Source organism: Rousettus aegyptiacus, unplaced genomic scaffold (genome assembly GCF_014176215.1).
Source record: "Rousettus aegyptiacus isolate mRouAeg1 unplaced genomic scaffold, mRouAeg1.p scaffold_m13_p_7, whole genome shotgun sequence".
Lineage (NCBI taxonomy): Eukaryota > Metazoa > Chordata > Mammalia > Chiroptera > Pteropodidae > Rousettus > Rousettus aegyptiacus.
In genome coordinates, this window is record NW_023416310.1 from 101,749,306 (window position 1) to 101,759,228 (window position 9,923).

At 42.4% G+C, this 9,923-nt stretch overlaps 1 pseudogene; it reads left to right on the plus strand.

Annotated features, from left to right (window-relative positions):
- Window positions 1-3,833: 3,833 nt before the first annotated feature.
- On the plus strand, window positions 3,834-3,952 carry LOC118605921 (annotated as a pseudogene).
- The last annotated feature ends 5,971 nt before the right edge of the window (window positions 3,953-9,923 follow it).

Consider the following 9,923-nt stretch of genomic DNA (forward strand, 5'->3'; position numbering starts at 1 on the left):
GTACTAATATCAGATGAAATAGACCTCAACATAAAAAAGGTAAAGAAAGATACTGAGGGACACTTCATAATGATAAAGGGAACCATGCACCGAGAAGACATAATGCTTATTAATATCTATGCTCCCAATCAGGGAGCCCTGAAATATATAAAGCAATTACTAACAGAACTAAAGGGAGAAACAGACCAAAACACTATCGTAGTAGTGGACCTGAATACCCCACTGTTAGATATGGGCAGATTATCTAAACAGGAAATCAATAAGGAAATAACATCCTTAAATGACACATTGGACCAACTGGACATAATTGACATTTACAGAGCCTTCCATCCTCAAACAGCTGCTTATATATTCTTCTCTAGTGCACATGGAACATCCTCAAGGATTGACCTCATACTGGGACACAGAGATAGCCTCAACAAATATAAGAGGATTGAAATCATACCAACCATATTCTCTGATCATAATGCTTTGAAGTTAGAGATCAACTGTAAAAAGAAAATGGGGAGAACCACGAATACATGAAGATTAAACAACATACTACTGAAAAATAACTGGGTCAGAGAAGAAATAAAAAGAGAGATCAAGAGATACACAGAAACAAATGATAATGATAGTACAATATATTAAAACTTTTGGGACATGGCAAAAGTGGTCCTAAGAGGAAAGTTCATATCATTACAGGCCTATCTCCAAAAACAACAAGCCCAAATAAACAACCAAATGCTTCATCTTAAAAAACTAGAAAAGGAAGAACAAGTGAAGCCTAAGGTCAGCAGAAGAAAAGAAATCATCAAAATTAGAGCAGAAAAAAACAAAATTGAAAACAAAAAACAATAGAAAAAAATAAATTCAATGAAGAGCTGATTCTTTGAGAAGGTTAATAAAATTGACAAACTCCTGGCTAGACTCACTAAAGAAAAAAGAGAAAGGACTCAAATAAACAAAATCAGGGATGAAAGAGGGAATATTACAACTGATATCTCAGAAACACAAAGGATCATATAAGAACACTATGAAAAAGTATATAACATCAAATTTAATAACCTAGAAAAATGGACCAATATTAAGAAAGATACAACCTTCCTAGACTGAATCAAGAACTGGAAAATCGAAAGAGACCGATCAACAGTATGAAAATTGAAACAATCATCAAAAACCTATCAAAAAGTAAAAGTCCAGGACCAGATGGCTTCATCAGTGAATTCTACCAAACATTCAAAAAAGATTTAATACTTATTCTCCTCATACTCTTCCAAAAAATTGAAGAGGAGGCAGTACTTCCTAACTCATTTTATGAAGCCAATATTATCCTGATCCCAAAACCTAGTAAAGATAACACAAAAAAAGAAAACTACAGATGAATATCTCTCATAAACACAGATGAAAAATTCCTAAATAAGATACTAGCGAACCAAATTAAGTAACATATTAAAAAGATTATACATCACAATCAAATGGGCTTCATCCCAGGGGCACAGGGATGGTTCAACATATGCAAATCAATTAATGTGATATACCACATAAACAAATTAAAAAATAAGAATCATATGATCATATTAATAGATGCAGAAAAAGCCTTCAACAAGATACAGCATCCGTTTATGATCAAAATGCTTAACAAAATTGGTAATAGAAGGAAAGTACCTTAACATAATAAAGGCCATCTATGACATATCCTTAGTCAACATTATACTTAATGGTGAACAACTAAAAACCTTCCCTCTAAGATCAGGAACAAGGCAAGTCTGTCCACTACTGCCACTGTTATTCAATATAACATTGGAGGTCCTAGTGAGTGCAATCAGGCAAGAGAAATATATAAAAGGCATCCAAATAGGAAATGAAGAAGTCAAACTGTCACTATTTGCAGATGACATGATTCTCTATATAGAAAACCCTAAAGACTCCACAAGAACACTACTAGAAACAATAAACAAATACTGTAAAGTTTCTGGATACAAAAATCAATAGCATTTCTATACTCTAATCCATAGTATTTCTATACTCTAATAATGAAGTGTCAGAAAAAGAAGTGGAAAAAATAATTCCTTTTGCAATTGCAACAAAAAGAATAAAACACCTAGGAATAAATCTAACAAAACATGTGAAGGACCTATATAATGAAAACTATAAGACCCTATTAAAAGAAATTGAAGAAGATACAAAGAAATGGAAAGATATTCCGTGCTCTTGGATTGGAAGAATCAACATAGTTAAAATGACCATATTACCTAAAGCATTATACAGATTTAATGCAATCCCATCAAAATCCTGTCGGCATTTTTAAAAGAAATAGAACAAAAAATCATCAGATTTGTATGGAAGCACAAAAGACCGTGAATTGCCAAAGCCATCCTGAGAAAAAAGAACAAGGCTGGAGGCATCACTCTGTCCGACTTCAAATTATACTACAAAGCGACAATAATCAAAATGGCATGGTACTGGCAGCAAAAGAGACACACAGACCAGTGGAACAGAATCGAGATCGAGAGTTCAGAAGTAAACCCATGTTTATGTGGGCAAATAATTTTTGACAAAAAAGCCAAAAACACACAGTGGAGAAAGGAAAGCCTCTTCAATAAGTAGTGCTGGGAAAACTGGAAAGCCACCTTCAAAAGAATGAAACTAGACTGTTGTCTATCACCACACACCAAAATTACCTCAGAATGGATTAAGGACCTGAGTATAAGACCTGAAACAATAAAATGCATAGAAGAAAACATAGGAACTAAACTCAAGGACTTCGGACTTAAAGAAGATATTATGAATTTGACCTCAAAGGCAAGGGAAGTAAAAGCTAAAATAAATGAATGGGATTATATCAAACTAAAAAGCTTCTGCTCAGCAAAATAAACCATCACCAAGATAAAGAGACACCCATCTGAATGGGAAAATATATTTGCAAGCAATGCCTCCAATAAGGGCCTATTATCCAAAATATACAAATAGCTCATACAACTCAATAACAACAAAAACCAAATGATACAATCAAAAAATGGGCAGAGGATCTGAACAGATACTTCTCCCTAGAGGTCAGACAAATGGCCAACAAATATATAAAAAGTTGCTTAACATCACAGTTATTAGGGAAATACAAATCAAAACCACAATGAGATACTATCTCACACCTGTTAGAATAGCTATAATCAACAGAACAAGTAATAACAAATGCTGGAGACGATGTGGAGAAAAAGGAACCATCCTACACTGCTGGTGGGATGGTAAATTGGCACAGCCACTAAGGAAAATAGTATGGAAGTTCCTCAAAAAACTAAAAATTGATCTACCATATAATCCAGCAATCCCTCTACTGGGTATTTTTACCCCAGAGACTTGAAAACATATATCCGAAAATATATTTGCACACCGATGTTCATAGCAGCATTATTCATGATGGCCAGGACATGATTGGCTAAAGAAGCTGTGGTACACATATACAATGGATCAGCCACAGAAGAGATGAAATAAGAAGAGATGAATTTGCGACTACCTGGATGGACCTCAAGATAATCATGCTAAGCAAAATAAATCAGACAGAAAAAGTTGAAAATCACATGATCTCACTTACATGTGGGATATAAACCTAAAAGCAACAAATGAACAGGAGAAACAGACTCATGGACATGGACAATAGACTAGTGGTTGCCAGAGAGTGGGGGGAGGGGGGAGAGGAGAGGTAGATGGAGTGAGAGGAGTCAAATCTATGGTGACAGAAAGAAATCTAACTATGGGAGGTGAACACACAGTGTAAATATATATATGCCTTACTGTTTAAGTATATAGCTAAAACTTACCAGATTTTATTAACCAATGTCACCACAAAAAAATTAGTCTATGGCCATGCTACCCTGAACAAGCCCAACCCCATCTGATCTTGGAAGCTAAACAGGGTCGGGCCTGGTTAGTACTTGGATGGGTAACCCCCTCGGAAGACCAGGTGCTGCAGGCGTAAAAAATAAAAAAATAAAGGATTGTAAGCTGACGAGGTCCTTGCAATCTGTGAGGTCGACCAAGGGTTGCCTCGCCTAAAAAATTAAAAAAAAAATTAATTAAAAAAAAAAAGTTGACTATCATTAAAAAGTAAATAAATAAAAGGAAACAAGTAGGTCTGCACAAGATACCTTAGAAGAGTTTCTCTAAGTGGAGCTATGTGGACGACGTGGTGTGTTATGTTCTGTGGTTGGGATGGAGTTGTTAAATCAGTAAGCTGTAGCTTGCCCTGAGAAGCAGAGGGAAGCCTGGTCACCCCACCATGAGAGGTTCTCAGAAATCAGAGCTGATGGTAACAACACCTGCCTTTTCTCTCCTCTCACGAGAGTAGGCGTGATGCTGGTCAAGGAAGGGGAAACTAGGCTATTGAGTTGCTCTATTGTTCAAAACAAGGAAACCTTTTGGTAAGGACCACAGCTTAGTAATGGTGCTGTGGACTGTCCAGGAAGGTGCCAGAAGGGCCGGAGGGGCAGGGGCAGAAAGGAGAGTCGATGATTACATCTGACTCAAGCAAAACACACAAACACCCCGAATAGACACAGAAATAGGGAAAATATGTAAAAATGTGATCCAGTATTGGCTAAACATATCCAAGCTTTTCAATAGACCAGACTTGGAGAAACTGTTTTCACGATGCATGAGTTGCTTGCAGCCCTAGCAAGTCTGACTCCCTCCTTCTTGCTCTCCTGGCACAGGCAGAGCAAGCTTTTGTATGATTGGCCCTTGAAACATTATTACAATCACTTTGCGGCCTCCTTCAGCTTATTTTTAATTACAAGGCCTATCACACTGTTAAATTATTAACTCTGACAATTACTTATCTTGGCATTTTCTTTTCTTGATGAAAATGAAAACAGCGAGGTCATGTCAGCTCACTTGAGGTTTCGGTCTGCCACAGCTTAAATTAAGCGGGATGAGCTCAGCGAATGTTTGCGGTGTGGGGAACGGACGTGTTTGTGAAGGGTCTGTTAGTGGATTCAGGGCTGAGAGAACTCGGCACCCAAAGGTGCTCGTGCCGGGGCACTTGTGGCCAGGCCTCTGTGGAAGGGAGGGTGGGCTGTGTGCCGCCTCTTCCCTTCTAAGGGTGAGGAGGGGCCCTGTGCTTAGGGCTCACACTTTGAGAAGCTGTCTTTCCTGGGAGAGAGACAGCCATGGGCAGACTGGAGAAGTGGAGCGTTATGTCCCAGCCCTACTCCTGCTCATTGTCCCCTTTCTGCTTTGTTTGGACCCCTTCTTCCCTGAGCCTTCCCAGGCCACACTGACATCCTGTGGTGCTCACTGTATGACAACACTGGCAACGATAACATCACCTAGATAGTAATGATAACTAACGTATTGAGTGATTACTATATACCTCTTACTTTACCCACAAGCAGGCTCTTGGCAACTATCCACCAATGCTGGCCATGGCCGGCCTCCTCGTCATGCTGCCTTCTGTCCAGCAGGGGGTAGTGTGACTACACCATAAGGCGGACCCTCCTATACTTCCGTTCTCAGGAGAAGTGACGCTTCAGAGTTTCTGTGGATCCTGGAAGAATGCTCTGGCTCCGACAGTGGATCCAAGGCTCCGATGAACAGTGAGGGCAAAAGGATGCACAGCCACACAACTCCATGGAAGGCAGGAGCCACTTGAGGACGTGGCTTTGGCCTCGGTTGACTATGCTGATTCCATGACAGGTACCTGGCATCTTGCTTCCTTAGAGATACACAAATGATTCCCAAACCAGGGCCTGCTCAGGACTCTGAAGGCTTATTTTTTTTATCCTTTAGGAGGAATTTTTGGCATCTGGTCCCCTGCAAGGATAGGCTGAGAGGTCTCCCTGACTAACTTCCCAAGGAGTTCAGATCTAGGGTCCCTCAGCATAGCTCATATCTGAGGTTCTAGCTCTGATGAACTTAAAGATGGATGGTGCTGCCGAGCCTCTCGGCTTCAAAGTGCTTTTGGTTCAGATGTTCAAAGCAGCCCTGAGTTATCTTCGTAGCTTCTCCAAAGTCTTCCCCTATCCTCTAGGCTCCTGTGAAAAGAAAATGCTAATCTCTCACAGCTTGCTAACTACCTCCCTCCCTGACCCTGCCTCAACCATCCACCTACTGGTAGCCAGCAGGAAGAGGTCGATTGGAAAGTGTGTACCTGGAAGATGTTGGCACGTCCAAGGCCTCTTGCTCCCCACCACCAAGCCTCACTCCGAACTGGCCATTGCTGTACAAAGTTCTCAAGTTCAGGGAAGCAGTGGATGTGTGTGCATGCTCACCCCAAAGCCATGTGGAGAGATTCAGCTTTCAGTGCCTGAGCTGCAGCTGGGGAGGCCATGTTCGCTGATTCCTGACCTGACAGATCAGCTGGGGTCATTTGTGTTCTCTGCTTTAAAATACTACTGCTACTACCACTATTACTAGCACTACTATTAACTGTCAGTTTTGAGTACTTTTATACTAGTTAGGTTCTTCACGAGGATGACCAATTTAATTTTCACAAGAACCTTATGATGTAACTGTCATATATAATATAACATATGATATTTATATATATTTTATATACTATATACAACGCCCCTATTATATAAGGTGGAATCTGAGGTGTGGTGAGGTTAAATTAAAAATCTTTCAGGGAGGAAGTTGCTGAACCAGCAACTTGGGCAAGGGGCACAGAAGAGGCTGGCCGAGGAGCAAGTGACAGATCCCTGCCCACCCTGGTCGCGGGCACCCACCTTTTTTGGAGGGACACAAGCTTGGTAATTACAGCATGACCTACTTTGCATGTCTTAGAAATAAGAAGAAATGGCTTTGTCCTTCAGGCTTGAGAAAGCTGTTGTACCACACTCTGATCTGACAGATAGATTGACTCCTTGGAATTCCGAGAGGGTGGTACAGCAAAGGTCTAGAAGTTCGGGAAACCGAGGCCCGGAAGTGCAGGGGTCTGCTCAAGGTCTCACAACTCGTCAATGATATCTAGTCTGGCTCGCTAGCACCTTCCCTAAGACCACACAGACTCTGAACTGGGACTCTGAACATCTCTCAGAAAACAGTCTAGTGAGGTCAGACGCAAGGTGGTCACTTTACAAAAAAAACTAACTTAAAATGTGAATTAATGTCTACTTTTTGAATTGCTAAAATATATGCACGAGATATTAACTCAAACAGTACAAAATAGTAAGTGACGAAAATGAAGTCTCCATTCAACGTCAGTCTCTTGTTCTTCTCCCCTGATATAATCGTGGTTCTTGTGTGCCCTTCCAGAGATGATTCACGCATATAAATCATACATGCCAATGCGGCATGTTGTCAAAATGGGACTCTCTACCTAAGGTTTATCTGAGGTCCCCAAAACTGCAAGTCTAGTAAGCTATGGCTTGAATAGCTTGGATATGGCCTCTGGAGTTGGGGGGCTGGTGTCTGATATTTACCTAAAGAGTCTAAACATGAGATACAGTGGGGGTGGGAAGAGAAGAAAAGAGGATTGGAGAGGAGAGGCCAGGAGGCGAGAGAGAGATTGAGGTTGAGCGGGAGAGAGAAAGGCAGGCATTTGGAGCTAACTGCACTTTTGCCGAAGGGGAGGTCACATTATATAAATGCTCTCATACAACAGTTGTGGGCCACAGGGTCAGAGGGCTGGCCTACAATGGTAGCCCAGAAGGGGGAGGCCACCCTAAGAGAGACAGACCCTGGAATTCCCAGAGAGTGAGGGAGAGAGGAAATCTATAGCCGTCCAAAGGAAAATGTGACTAATCCAAAAAAGAATCCAGAAAAGCCCTCAGGAGGGGAAGCTTAAGTCTAGCGAAAACCAGCTTTCGACATCAGTTGTGACCAGAGAAAACTAATGCCAGAGATGCCGGTGACTGTCAAATATTAGTTTTCCTGCCCTCATTCTTCTCCTTCCTCCTTCACGTGTATTCATAGTGGTAATCAGAGTATTTCAATCACGGGCGTTTTTGGTAGTTGCAACCTTATCACAACGCCCCAAGGAATGCAGTAGGTGGGCAGCACACTAATACGGCACTTGGTCTACATAACAGGAAGAATGAGCTTCAGTGGCCGGAAGCCCAACGTCAGGGCCTGCGATGGAGGACCGTGGTCTCTCATGCAGTCTCCCAGACCTAAGCCAGGTCGCACACCTGAAACCACACGATCAAAGGGGATTCTCGGCCCTCTCAAGGAAGAAATCTACAATGGCCCCACAAATCTATTTTGGTTATTATTTAAAACAGCAACAAAACAATTTTAGCAATTTCACAAATATCAGTTTATGATTAATTCCTCTCTCAAAACACTCCCCAGGGCCTCGGAAAGCTTCTGCAGTGCAAACTCTGAGATTGCTTCTTTATTTTATATCTTTGACAAGGGATAACTAAGGTCTGAGTCAGAGCCCTGAAAGAAATTGCCTTTTTCCCTTGTCACAATGCCCAGTGATGCCTATGTAATGGGTTGAAAATGAGGTCTTGGGTATCTGCCTGTGTCGGGGTTTTGAGACTCTTATCTGGTATATAACTTTCACTTAGAATTAACACTGTGCAGTGAGAGGGATGAATGAACTCCTTAGGAGAGCTAACTGGCGTCCTCGTTGTCACCTAACAGCATTCATTACGTGTGTGCTCAGAATAATGTCTTTTCTACAAGCCGAAAGGGAAAATGCTCTGATGTATTTCCCTGAATTTGGCCCACCCCTATTGTAAATTACCTCGCTTCATGGGCTTTGGGATTCTGTTATCTGCTTGGAAACTTCTGGGCTCCTGGAGAACCCATTCGAGAGCCTTAGTCCCCAGGAAGGGCAGGCGGGCCAGCAGATTTACACTCAGTGACCACTGTTACCGATGTCTGTTGTGTTTTGCAAACAACTTTCCTGGGAATAAGTGCTTGCGATGAGGCTGTGGGCACTTTTTTTTGATGTCACCCTGTCGGGAGCTGTTTTGAGGCAGAATTTAACTGCCAGTAAAGCTGGGAGTTTTGCAAAGTTGGCAAGCTGTGCCGCCTGCTGGCTCTGGAGGAGGTGCACCTGGCCTTGGGGGAGAGAAACTGAAGGTTCTTTGACCATGGGAAAGAGTATGTTAAGATAGCTACAAAGTTTCCTGAGTGATTATCAGCAATTAGTTACATACTCGTGGGTGTTTGTTTCTCACGCGCTTTGTAGAGTATAAATATGCTGTGCTAAATAAACCCGGGCCGCAGCAGTGAGACTGTATGCCCCCCCCTGAAGCACTTTCCTGTCTTCTCTTTTTTTTCCTTAGGCTTCACTCCCCTCTTTTAGGTGCTGTTCGACTCTAGCCGGCTGGCTCCGGCATCGCCCTGAAATAATGACTGCCAGGGCTTATAAATCCCATCCAGAACGGTATTTGCCGATGATTCCTCCCCCACCCCCACCCCAGCTGCATGTGGGATGCCTGCCAAGGACCTCAGCACCCTTCGGTCATTATCAAGAGTAGCTAAAGTAATTATAGTCACCGCCACCACCGCCACCTCAACTCACGTCTGTGAGGCACTTCCCAGCAGACACGGTTGTTCGCAGGCCTTATCTCACCTGGTGAGATGTGGAAACTGAGGCCCAGAAGGTAGCGAGGGCTGGGAACAGCATGGAGCCCAGGCCTCCTGACTCGCTTCCACTGTCTTTGCTCTCCAACTGCTGGGATGGTTGGTTTTATGTGTGACGTGATTGGGCCACGGGTGCCTAGATACTGGGTCAAACATCCCTGGTGTTTCTGTGATGGTGTTTTCAGATAAGATTAACATTTGAATCGATAGACTGAGTAAAGCAGATTGCTCTTCTAAATAGGCCTCATCCAACCTGTCGCAGGCCTGACTAGAACAAAAGGTTGACCAACTCAACCCCGAGTGGGAGAATCAATCCCCTGCCCGATGACCTCTGAACTGGGATATCAGCTCTATAGATTTTGGACTTGCCGGCCCCCGTAATCTGTGAGCCCATTGCTTACAACATC